Source organism: Orbicella faveolata, unplaced genomic scaffold (genome assembly GCF_042242905.1).
Source record: "Orbicella faveolata isolate gen_17 unplaced genomic scaffold, um_ofav_v1 contig_3, whole genome shotgun sequence".
Classification (NCBI taxonomy): domain Eukaryota; kingdom Metazoa; phylum Cnidaria; class Anthozoa; order Scleractinia; family Merulinidae; genus Orbicella; species Orbicella faveolata.
The window spans coordinates 17,871,434-17,884,699 of record NW_028301558.1 but is presented as its reverse complement, the minus strand read 5'-3'; the positions used below and the strand labels follow the sequence as shown (position 1 = coordinate 17,884,699).

Genomic DNA, 13,266 nt, shown 5'->3' with positions numbered 1-13,266 from the left:
GCCTTCCTTGGATGTGGTAGCCGTTTCTCGGCCTCCTTTTCCGGAATCGAACCCTAATTCTCCGTCACCCGTTGCAACCATGGTAAGCCACTACCTTACTATCGACAGTTGATAGGGCACAAATTTGAATGAAACATCTTCAACGCAAGGCCGTGCGATTCGATCAGTTACTATGAATCCTCAAATAACCGGGCAGTACCTAGCCTGAATTTATTTTGTTGCATGGCATACTTAATCTCTTATCCTGCCAGACAGAGATTCCCATGATCAGATTCCCTTCTCTTTCTGCTCGGCGAGAGACGATGTCTCACACGGTATGACTCTCAGTGGCCTTGTGAAGTAATCCAGAAATACTCAGTTATTAAGATAACTGTATAAGAGACAAGAGCAGGCAGTGATTTTTGAAAACTTATATTACTTGATGATGACTCCGCTTTCTTTAATCGTTTCTCTATTGAATCTCAGTGGGTTTGAATCCGTGGTGTGACCATGTTCTGGACTGGTGGAGGCACAAGGATAATCCCAATGTCTTGTTTCTTAAATACGAAGACTTAAAAAAGGTTTGGCATTCAACATATATATTATATTTTAGTGTTGTAAAAAATAGCCGAAATGAATGCCATTGCCAGGTGGTTTTTTACATCTTGAAAGAACCACAACAAAATTTAAACATGACCCTATCATGTCTTATAAAAAAGCCAAATCACACATAGAATCGGCATTCGACTTAGATGACTAGTGATGAAATATATATGCCACTTTGATCGTAAAAATCACTCGATGCTTCATGTGAATATCATCTTTGCTGGGATGTGGCCCCGGATATGGCGGCTAGTGACACTGGGTTTGTAATCCGAAGTTCCTGGGTTCAAATTCTTCTCCCTGCCACTAGATGGATCTCTGTTCGGTGGTCCCGAATTCAACTCTTCCACGTCTTGTAAATACCAATTAGCCAGCCCCCATGTGTCACCCATTTGGGATTTTTAACATGTTTTCAGTTTTCAGTAGTATTTACAATATATGTCTTGCACCGACTGTTATGCTAAATATTATTATTATTATTTTATTACAGTTTACTTTATTTTATTTTATTTTATTTTATTTTATTAACCAGTGGCATAATGATTTTCTCTTCGCTAGAATCTCTTTTCTCATGTTCGAATGATTTCTAATTTCATCAACAAGCCGCTGTCGGATAATTTCATCAGTCGAATTGCTGAACAGTGCACTTTCAGTGGAATGAAGAAAAATGCTGCAAGTTACTCGATAAAGGGCCATGAGGGCGAAACATCGCTGCTTCGGAACGGCGTGGTTGGAGACTGGAAGAATTACTTCACCCCAGAACTGAATGAGAGATTTGAGAAAGAAGTGTGAGCAAAATTAAAAGGAACTGGATTAGAGTTTGATTTTGAGATATAGTAGACATTTACCAAGACAAGCGACTGTCGAAAGCGTCGAAAGCAGATATATAGCATATATAGAAGACATTTATCAAGCTAAGTGTTTCTGAACAGGCATGGTGCAGTCGTGAGAGCGCTCGCCTCCCACCAGATGTGTCCCGGGTTCGATTCCCGGACCCGGCATCGCACGTGGGTTAAGTTTGTTGTTGGTTCTCTACTCTGCTCCGAGAGGTTTTTCTCCGGCTACTCCGGTTTTCACCTCACCTCAAAAACCAGCATTTTCAAATTCCAATTCGATCCCGGAATGCACGTGCATTTCTGAACGAGTTCTTGTGAACTCCTTATGGTGCTCCGTGGGTAAACAAATTGCATATTTACATTTACATCCTTGCATACCTTTTCCGAATATGATATAAGAATATTTAGGAATTTGACCAAAAAAGTAATATTATTCCCTACATTTTTAGGTATAAAGTGAGATTAATTCTGCTTCAAGTCGAACATCGGAAGCTTATCCCCGCCCGTTTTTGTAGCATGAAGCGACTAGGAGTATTTCTACTCCCCCCTGGATGGGATGCTAGTCCATGCCAGGGTTACCCCCAAGCATTAAATTCGCCGGTACCCATTTATAAAGAGAGGCATTGTGAGAGTTTAGTGCCTTTCCCAAGACCAAAACGCAGACCCGGCCAGGGCTCAGACCCGGACAGCTCTAACCAGAGTTCATGGCGCTAACCATTAGGCAACCAGACCTCCAAACATTTTAACGTGTTCTTACAGTGAAGAAACCAAGGTCACTGAATAAATGCAAAAGCTTTTTGAGGTCTTGCTTTGAATGTCGCATAACATGTAACCTTATTAGGGGCGCATTCACTTAAGGCCTTTCTATTTGTTTGTTTGTTTTCCGGGGGGAACTTCCATATAAAAAGGACGGGGTTACCCGTCGGCAATTAAAAAAAAGCCCTAAGAGTTAGCAAGATCCTGTTTTGTGGGCGTAAATTTTTTTCCACTGAGAGGTACCAATTCTAAGGCAATACATTATCTCCTGCCATATTTCTCTCGGCTCAATACCCTAAAAGTTACCGCAAAACCTCCCGTTGTGGAGCTTTTGAGGCTGAACACCCTAGGAGTTACTAAAACCGCTCTTTTAACCCCTAAAAGCTACGACGCGGCACCCTCATCCTTGTTATATCCCGCGGGGGTTTGTTTGCTGTTTTGGTTTTAAGCTTGAGCTTTAAACTTCCCAGCGGGCTACAGAATGAATGTGCAATGTTTACATTTACAGTATATCTTTATATCTTACACTGTCTGCTGTCAAACATTCAGCATGTAAACCGAATCAGCAGATAAATGGTAAAGAAGGAAAAGGGAAAAAAGAGGATTGCTAGCGGAATAGCCTTGAACAGGTCTACTCGGCGAGCCGAGTCGAGTGCGGATATTTACACATTTACGAAAAAAACTAAACGCACAATTCATCGGCCTGTTTGTTTTAGTAGAATATGGAAAAACACTCTATAAAGCAGGGGAAAGGAGCGTTTGGAGAAGCTGTCTTGTCAGATATCAGCTATTAAATTTGTTGGTAATTCCGCGGCAATCAACTTTTGTGCCAGAAGAAGCTAGAGCAGGGCATCGACGAAACATTCGCTTGCGATTTGCGCTTGCGTTTAAATGTAGGAATGCAAAGTGCCTAGTCTATCACTTAAGAGACGAAAACAATCAACAAAAGCGAAGATTTCTGGATCACTCACGGGTGGTGGGGTAGGGCGGGAAACGAAACAAACTTTTTCCTAAAGGACCAGTAATTAAGTGCTTTGTTATATAGCTGGAGCCTGTGTCATAGTAGCCTGCGTGTGTTTACTATTTACTACTTACGTCTTGCGTCACAGCCGCCCTCCCCGAAAGAAAAAATCAGTGAGGAACCTCTACGTTTTTTTCCTTTCGGGAAGAGTGCCTGCGTTGCAGGCTACGTTTAGTGAAAAGTAATAAATCAAGTAGAAGAAAAAGTAACCTCTGGTTATTGAGAGAGCGCGCGATAATTCTGTAATTGTAATTTTTAATTTACGGTAATTGTAACTGTAACTGTAATTACGTGACTCTAAATCAACCAATAAGAACAAACGTGATATTCAAATTAACTCCAGCTATATAACAAGATGCACTTAATGGCTGGCCCCACTTGAAAGGAGTTTTGTTTCTCGTAGGTCGGTCATGAAGTATTTGTATACCTTCCAATTCAAAAATAGAATAAATCTAAAATGTACCTCATGCATACTAGTTTTGGTTTGTTTAGTTCTAAGAACTTCATCGTTCTTAATTCTGTACAATCCAAAGGTTGTTTTCAAGTTTTTCTCTTTTTTTTTGGTTGCTTTACTAGGGGATTAAGAGCTTTTTTGCTTAACTTCCTCTGTTATGACTTGAAAGTGTTTCTTTGCCGTCACTACAAGGAGCAAGTCATTAGCTTGACTGACGCACAAATTTGCCGGATCTTGAACACGTTCGAATTGAAAGTTCGAGTTGTTGTTTTTATAGGGCGAGAAAAATTACACGTGACACGTATTTGAGTTGGGAGGTATAACAATGAACTTTGTATTCCAGTCCATTACAGGATTAGTTACCCTTAGCTATAACAAAAACATAAAGTGTTGCGAAAGCTTTTGAAGTTTATTGAAATGAAAATCAGTGGAACAATTTAATGCGCAGTAGAATAATTAAGCGTAGTAAATGCGATGTATTTTGCTCCGGATAACATAGATAGATCGTGTTGCAGTTTGTACATACAATAATGCACGCATTTTCCTTAAGATAATTTTTACAGCATATCGTCTGAAAGAAAGATGGGCCTACAATCTGCGACACAATAGCCCACACATTGCCGCTGAGATCACAATATTTTTATATTATTTTAGACTCGACTCCCTTAAATTTGACCGACTCTCCCCTGATAAATTAGTTTTTTCCTCATTTGTGCTTGTACAACATTGAATGTAGGAAAGGGTTGGAGTATTGTATTTCGAGGTGTGTGGTTTTAAAGTTCATTTTTGAGTTCGGCCTAAAAAGGTGCTTACTGAATTTTGTCGCAGATTGTACGTAGTGTCTAGGGAGTAATTCAAAAATGTTTTATTGTTGTAATGTTTTAGTAAGCAAAATATCTTGCAATTGGTGGAACAAAGCGTTTTAAATCGCCTTTATCGCTTTTAGCCTATAATGATGTGGTTCTCAGGGGCGTTACCCATCTGTTTATAAAAACCTATGACAATTTCCTATCAAGAGGAACAGCAAGATTTAATTTCACAGGCACAAGGAACCGGGCAAGCGTGTGAGAGCCTGCGCGTGTGGCTTCAAGGTTAAGATTATTTAAAGTTACAGTTTCTGGTTAGCATTTATATAGTTTGTAAGATTGCGAATAAAAACTTTTGCATAATATTTAAATTTTACAATTAACATTGAAATTAAAATCAAACTCAGTCTATTGATCGGGTTGTCAATTTACCTAAAAGAACTTAATAATTAACTAGCCTCCTTTCACGAACAAAAATGGTTTCACGAACGAGTCTCGATTTTTGAATAAGTCTCGTTTCCCGAACGAGTCTCGTTTTTCCAAACGAGTCTCGTTATTCAAAACGAGTCTCGTTTTTCCGAACGAGTCTCGTTATTTCAAAAGAGTCTCGTTTTAACAAGTCTCGTTTTCCGAAAACTCCGAACGAGTCTTCTTTGAATAGTTTTCCGTCAAAACAAGTCTCGTTTTCCGAAAGTTTCAAGAACGAGCCTGGTTTTTTAAACGAGTCACGTCTTCGTTGCATATCGAGCACACATTATATCGAGACGATTTTTGTCGAGTCCTATTAGCCTGGTTTACCAGAAACCGTGAGTGATCCGAACCGAACGAGTCTCGTTATTCCAAACGAGTCTCGTTTTTCTTTTTCGAAGGTGTCTCGTTTTCCTAACGTGTCTCGTTTTCAACGAGACTTTCAAAACGAGACTCGTTCGGAAAAAAACTCGTTATTCGAAACGAGTCTCGTTTTTCCGAATGTTTCTCAAACGTGTCTCGTTTTCTGAGCGAGTCACGTCTTCATGGCATATCGAGTACCCATTATATCGAGACGATTTTTGTCGAGTCCTATTAGCCTGGTTTACCAGAAACCATGAGAGATCCCCTATTAGCCTGGTTTACCAGAAACCGTGAGTGATCCAGAAATCTTCGCTTTTGTTGATTGTTTTCGTCTCTTAAGTGATAGACTAGGCACTTTGCATTCCTACATTTAAACGCAAGCGCAAATCGCAAGCGAATGTTTCGTCGATGCCCTGCTCTAGCTTCTTCTGGCACAAAAGTTGATTGCCGCGGAATTACCAACAAATTTAATAGCTGATATCTGACAAGACAGCTTCTCCAAACGCTCCTTTCCCCTGCTTTATAGAGTGTTTTTCCATATTCTACTAAAACAAACAGGCCGATGAATTGTGCGTTTAGTTTTTTTCGTAAATGTGTAAATATCCGCACTCGACTCGGCTCGCCGAGTAGACCTGTTCAAGGCTATTCCGCTAGCAATCCTCTTTTTTCCCTTTTCCTTCTTTACCATTTATCTGCTGATTCGGTTTACATGCTGAATGTTTGACAGCAGACAGTGTAAGATATAAAGATATACTGTAAATGTAAACATTGCACATTCATTCTGTAGCCCGCTGGGAAGTTTAAAGCTCAAGCTTAAAACCAAAACAGCAAACAAACCCCCGCGGGATATAACAAGGATGAGGGTGCCGCGTCGTAGCTTTTAGGGGTTAAAAGAGCGGTTTTAGTAACTCCTAGGGTGTTCAGCCTCAAAAGCTCCACAACGGGAGGTTTTGCGGTAACTTTTAGGGTATTGAGCCGAGAGAAATATGGCAGGAGATAATGTATTGCCTTAGAATTGGTACCTCTCAGTGGAAAAAAATTTACGCCCACAAAACAGGATCTTGCTAACTCTTAGGGCTTTTTTTTAATTGCCGACGGGTAACCCCGTCCTTTTTATATGGAAGTTCCCCCCGGAAAACAAACAAACAAATAGAAAGGCCTTAAGTGAATGCGCCCCTAATAAGGTTACATGTTATGCGACATTCAAAGCAAGACCTCAAAAAGCTTTTGCATTTATTCAGTGACCTTGGTTTCTTCACTGTAAGAACACGTTAAAATGTTTGGAGGTCTGGTTGCCTAATGGTTAGCGCCATGAACTCTGGTTAGAGCTGTCCGGGTCTGAGCCCTGGCCGGGTCTGCGTTTTGGTCTTGGGAAAGGCACTAAACTCTCACAATGCCTCTCTTTATAAATGGGTACCGGCGAATTTAATGCTTGGGGGTAACCCTGGCATGGACTAGCATCCCATCCAGGGGGGAGTAGAAATACTCCTAGTCGCTTCATGCTACAAAAACGGGCGGGGATAAGCTTCCGATGTTCGACTTGAAGCAGAATTAATCTCACTTTATACCTAAAAATGTAGGGAATAATATTACTTTTTTGGTCAAATTCCTAAATATTCTTATATCATATTCGGAAAAGGTATGCAAGGATGTAAATGTAAATATGCAATTTGTTTACCCACGGAGCACCATAAGGAGTTCACAAGAACTCGTTCAGAAATGCACGTGCATTCCGGGATCGAATTGGAATTTGAAAATGCTGGTTTTTGAGGTGAGGTGAAAACCGGAGTAGCCGGAGAAAAACCTCTCGGAGCAGAGTAGAGAACCAACAACAAACTTAACCCACGTGCGATGCCGGGTCCGGGAATCGAACCCGGGACACATCTGGTGGGAGGCGAGCGCTCTCACGACTGCACCATGCCTGTTCAGAAACACTTAGCTTGATAAATGTCTTCTATATATGCTATATATCTGCTTTCGACGCTTTCGACAGTCGCTTGTCTTGGTAAATGTCTACTATATCTCAAAATCAAACTCTAATCCAGTTCCCTTTAATTTTGCTCACACTTCTTTCTCAAATCTCTCATTCAGGTCTGGAGTGAAGTAATTCTTCCAGTCTCCAACCACGCCCTTCTGAAGCAGTGATGTTTCGCCCTCATGGCCCTTTATCGAGTAACTTGCAGCATTTTTCTTCATTCCACTAAAAGTGCACTGTTCAGCAATTAGACTGATGAAATTATCCGACAGCGGCTTGTTGATGAAATTGGAAATCATTCGAACATGAGAAAAGAGATTTTAGCGAAGAGAAAATCATTATGCCACTGGTTAATTAAATAAAATAAAATAAAATAAGATAAAATAAAATAAAATAAAATAAAATAAAGTAAACTGTAATAAAATAGTAATAATAATATTTAGCATAACAGTCGGTGCAAGACATATATTGTAAGTACTACTGAAAACGGAAAACATGTTAAAAATCCCAACTGGGTAACACACGGGGGCTGGCTAATTGGTATTTACAAGACGTGGAAGAGTTGAATTCGGGACCACCGAACAGAGATCCATCTAGTGGCAGGGAGAAGAATTTGAACCCAGGAACTTCGGATTACAAACCCAGTGTCACTAGCCGCCATATCCGGGGCCACATCCCAGCAAAGATGATATTCACATGAAGCATCGAGTGATTTTTACGATCAAAGTGGCATATATATTTCATCACTAGTCATCTAAGTCGAATGCCGATTCTATGTGTGATCTGGCTTTTTTATAAGACATGATAGGGTCATGTTTAAATTTTGTTGTGGTTCTTTCAAGATGTAAAAAACTAACTGGCAATGGCATTCATTTCGGCTATTTTTTACAACACTAAAATATAATATATATGTTGAATGCCAAACCTTTTTTAAGTCTTCGTATTTAAGAAACAAGACATTGGGATCATCCTTGTGCCTCCCCCAGTCCAGAACATGGTCACACCACGGATTCAAACCCACTGAGATTCAATAGAGAAACGATTAAAGAAAGCGGAGTCATCATCAAGTAATATAAGTTTTAAAAAATCACTGCCTGCTGTTGTCTCTTATACAGTTGTCTTAATAACTGAGTATTTCTGGATTACTTCACAAGGCCACTGAGAGTCATACCGTGTGAGACAGATCGTATCTCGCCGAGCAGAAAGAGAAGGGAATCTGATCATGGGAATCTCTGTCTGGCAGGATAAGAGATTAAGTATGCCATGCAACAAAATAAATGTGTCTCATTTGTTGTGCCTTAAAAAAAATCAAGGTCAATAAAATGACTCAAGTAGTTAGGGCACCAGTTACCGATAAAAATCTGTTCGCCCATCCACATTGCAAGATTAGTTACAGCATTGATTTGAGACGTCAGCTTCAATCTGCTAACTAATCATACAATGTGTCGTGGATTGGTATTTTAACCCGACGGACTTTGCTTTTCAGACTTTTTAGTAATCTCGTTCCCAGTGTGTGCGATCCTTTTGGTTAGTGCAAATGTGGCAAGGGACTCCCATTGTTATTATTATGGCCGGCACCGGCAAGATTCGAGAGGTCTGGTAGAAATCAGAAGGTGAGCCAGCATTAGTTCCAGCAGTTACTCTCTCTACGCATGTTCAGAAACTGTTATTGATCGTTTGAGCATATGCGCCCAAACAAACCGGAACAGTATTTTCTGGTTCCGGTTTTTTATTTCGTCAAGAACGTCGTGTGTTCGGTCACCGCTGGCCAAAAATTCGCGGGCACCGGAGACGAGTTTGGGTTTTTAGACTCTTAGAACTGAACGCGCTAACAAACTTACCACTGCCGTCTATAAATAACTTGGCAAAAAATTCCCATGGCCCATTATATCCATTTCCGAATTTCTTCAAGCTTGTCACGTACTTGAAAAATGATACCGCGACATCTTTCGGATTCCTAGCAACGTAAATTATATTTACACTTGCCGTCTTCACTCGCGCTTTTAGGAACAACATTGTAGGGTAGATGAGTCTTTAAAATGCGCGGACTTGACAGAGTGTTGATATCAGGATGTGGACATCTTGTAACGGTTGCAAATTCAAGATACGGAACTCATTCAAAAATTGGTTTGCCCTTGACCTGTCCTTCATTCAAGATCTGCCAGACAATTTCTTGAACCCAAGTTGTCCCTGAATGAGGTGATCATCACAAATTAATGCTAATAACGTCAGCAAGTAAAGCTACATAAGTAACAAAACTCATGTTTAATAACTACAGTTATGACTGTTTGCCTGTTGAAGAAATGTCCCTAAAAAATAATTGTTTTAAAGAAAAACACTTGTTTGTCCTCCACCAATTTGGCCGCGAAGAGAATGGGTTGGAATCTACTATATTTCTTGTATGGGTAGACTAGTGGACAGGCTCGATTTCCAGCCGTTTTGTGAGCCCGCGTTCCTTGCCTCTAGCCGTTCACGGCGGGAGGAGGATACAACCGCACTCCCAAAACGGCTGGAAATCGAGCCTGCCGTACCTAGTGGATGGAACAAGATGACGCTCGGGTGTCGCGAAATACTTATACTTTTACACTCCACGATTTCCGAGTTCTCTTTGGCCTCCCGTGCCACAACGAGTCTACGTGCAGAGCCATTCATATGAAGATGTGTTCCGCCTACAGGTTCATTTTCATGCAAATCAAACTCATCTTCATATGAAGACAGTTTTGAAACAGAGACTCAACGGAAAGTATCTCGGAAATGGGCTATTTTCACGACGTACGCTACGGTTTTTTTTTTTGTACGCTTTTTTGTCCGGGCATACGCTATGGAAGCCTGAGAATAACAGCACCCGTTCCGCCTTCTAGTGGAACCCTCAGGGGTTCAGAAGAAGAGGTCGCCCAAAGCAATCCTGTAGGCGAAGTGTGCAAGATTAGCTCGCCAAGAAGAATATCACTTGGATAGAGGCAAAGAGAACTGCCAAAAATATTGTCAGGTGGAGGTCCATGGTTGACGCCCTATGCTCCCCATTAGGAGCGAAGATGGCCTAATGTAATTTAATGTAATGTCGTTGAAATGGAGCTTCTGTATATTGGTTTTGTGTAGTTAACAGAGATCAGAATCGGCGTAGAAAATCAATAGATACCGAGGGGTGATTATTTCATTGCAAAACAGCTGCGAATCAAAGCAGGAATTTACTCTCGCAATCTGGAGTGAAAAACAGAGTCAAGTCTTACGGTACTTTTCTCACTGGTACATCAATTTACCACAGTAAATTAAAACCAAAAAATAAAACACAAAATTTCACTTGACTAGAGTTTGACGCGTGCTACGTTAAATATTAACCTTAATATTAACTCGGAGGTGATTAGCAAGTACTGTTCACCTTCGAGCAGCCTGCGCGAGAGATTTTAAAATTTCCGACCGCTTGTCACACATAAAATAACGTTTTGGCCCGCTAATTATTCAGCTTGTGTGGTATATACTAAAACAATTATTCACCTCAGTGTCGGTGAAAGTCAGATGGATATTTACCTCTACTTCGGTGAATAATTGTTAACTATTGAATCATCGACTCATGACTGATGGCTGATGACACCTGACTCATGACTGATAGCCGTATAACACCTGACTCGTGACTGATAATTATAACTGATGACGCCGCGGGGTGTAGCAACCATGCATGCACACGCGTACATACCTCGGATATCCAAAAAAACCTATCATTTTATGTAGATCTGAGTTACTGAAGAGGATCAAGACGAAATCTAGACAGATAAAGCTTTAATGTATAACGACGTTTCGGTTGTTCAGCCTTCCTCAGGTTAAAATCATACTATTTACAAAAATGAAAAAAATGCAGCCGTGAAAAACTTACAAGAAGCGAACTTATTGATTTGAAAACTAGTCCTAGGATATGAAAATAAAAGTTACGTGAAAAACATACAGATTAATATGTAGCAGATGTGTGGAAAATTTTACATTGCGCTGCATATATTATTATTTTATATACATATAAATTATTTTTGGATATTTTTGTAAAGAAATGACATTGTGTTCAAGGATCTTAGGGTGACAAAAATGTGGTTCCAAGCAACTACCGCTGCTCAAGCATTTTACCGATTTTAAGCCAAAGAGAGTAGTATGAGGTATGCGTTAAATTGTCCCCTCTCCCCTTTGGTGTTTACTTTTAACCTGATCAGGTCACTTAAAACCTCAAGTGTATAATTGTTTTTAATGTCGTTGTTCCTAGCGAAAGTAAGTTAACCGTGGCGACTTGCGATTGAACCAGAGCTATTACTCAAATACAAACAACTCGTGATGGCGTTAATGGGGGAACACTGCCTTGCGTTTGGTTAGCCCATGCGACTTCCGGCGATAGCGTGACAAAACAACCTCACTTATCTCCCCAGCACTACGAGCTGAATGACAGACAGCACGATAGATTTACAATAAGTAATAGCTACGTTGCTTAGACGAACTCAGAATGGACTCCGAACAGTTTTCCGAGCTTTTATACGGAGACGTTCGTCTGTTTGTAAGCCAGTAGAAAAGGCTGTACTACCGAACAGCTTACCCTAACACGTGTAACATCTTAAACATGAATAGTGCTTTAATGCTTTGCACCAATGCTATGGTACGTTATAACGTTCAGAAGATAACAAAGCTACAATGTTTTAGGTTTAGCTACAATAACGCTTACAGTTTGTTGACCTTTGGAATGTAACTGCTCAATAGCTCTATAGAAAGTGATGCCGCCATGAACGGCTCATTCAGAACGTACGTCACGCTCCATTAACTATATTTTACTGGCGTGACAGTAAAATCTCATTATATTTTGAACAGCAGGCGGAAGAAGTACTTTAACTTTTTTTTTGACTAATTGTCTGCAGTTCATGGCCCTTATCCTCTTTTTCATCGAAACACATATAGTTTTCCACTAGACTGACGATAACTTTTATTGTTTTTTTTTTTTTCAAAACTCACGTGACTTGGGATATGTTGCCACGAAAACGTCATGCGGTCTCGTCTGAAAATTCGTGATCAAGTCGCACAATAACTTTGGATGGGGAGTGTAATACGCAGGCATTTTCAAACCCAAAACGTCAACGAATTTTTCAGACGTCCATTTAACTTCTGTTACTTGAAAGATTGGAAAACTCGCCATGATTGCTGCAAGTAGATATACTACACTCGAAACTTAGCACAGTATTACTCACATAACTACACGGTGTGTAAATTTTTAAATGAAGGGTGCTCAGTCATGCACGTGGTTCAGCAGTAATGCAAACTCACTGGAGCAAAAGAAAGTGTCTACATAAGAAAAGAATTCAATTCCCACAGGATTGGTTTGGAAAGCCACTGATGACCGACGTTTCACTACACGCCTGCCGTGACGTCATAAGAAATTACTCTACGTTTCTGATTGTTCAATTATTGACGACTTTGAACCTGAAACATATATGGGCCGTAGGTCTTCTAAGATGCGATAGGCTGTTCATTTTGGCCATGTATTTTGTTAGTTCGTAATTACCTTATCGTGACATCGACACAATATTCCGTATTTTAGCATATTGTTTTACGTCACGGGTTGTGCATGTGACGTTGACCAATCTGCAAATAATAAACAATTATTGAATAAGGTTTTTGTGATATCCAGAATAATCAAGGTCGAAGCCGAAGGCTGAGGCTGATAACCCTCACCGAGACCTTGATTATTCTGGATATAACAAAAACCGGATCTAATAATTGTTTTATTATACATTGAACGAAAAAAAAAATTGAAGTCATGCTTTTGTTTCTTCACTAAAGGCAAGCAACACAAAACGCAGAATACCCTTAGAAATCATGCACCGCGGTCATGCATGGCATGATTACCCGTGACCTTGAGTGTCCTTGACATGATTATTGTATAATCTGCAGCTAGATGACGTCACATGCGCTGATTTCGAAAATTCACTGTAAGCTTTCGGCCAATCAGAAAAGAGATGGAGAGTTCAATAGGACAATCA

The 13,266-nt window shown here is 40.2% G+C and overlaps 1 pseudogene; it reads right to left on the bottom strand.

The window, feature by feature from the left end:
- Positions 1-7,302: 7,302 nt before the first annotated feature.
- On the bottom strand, positions 7,303-12,620 carry LOC110047900 (sulfotransferase 1B1-like; annotated as a pseudogene).
- Between the last annotated feature and the right edge of the window lie 646 nt (positions 12,621-13,266).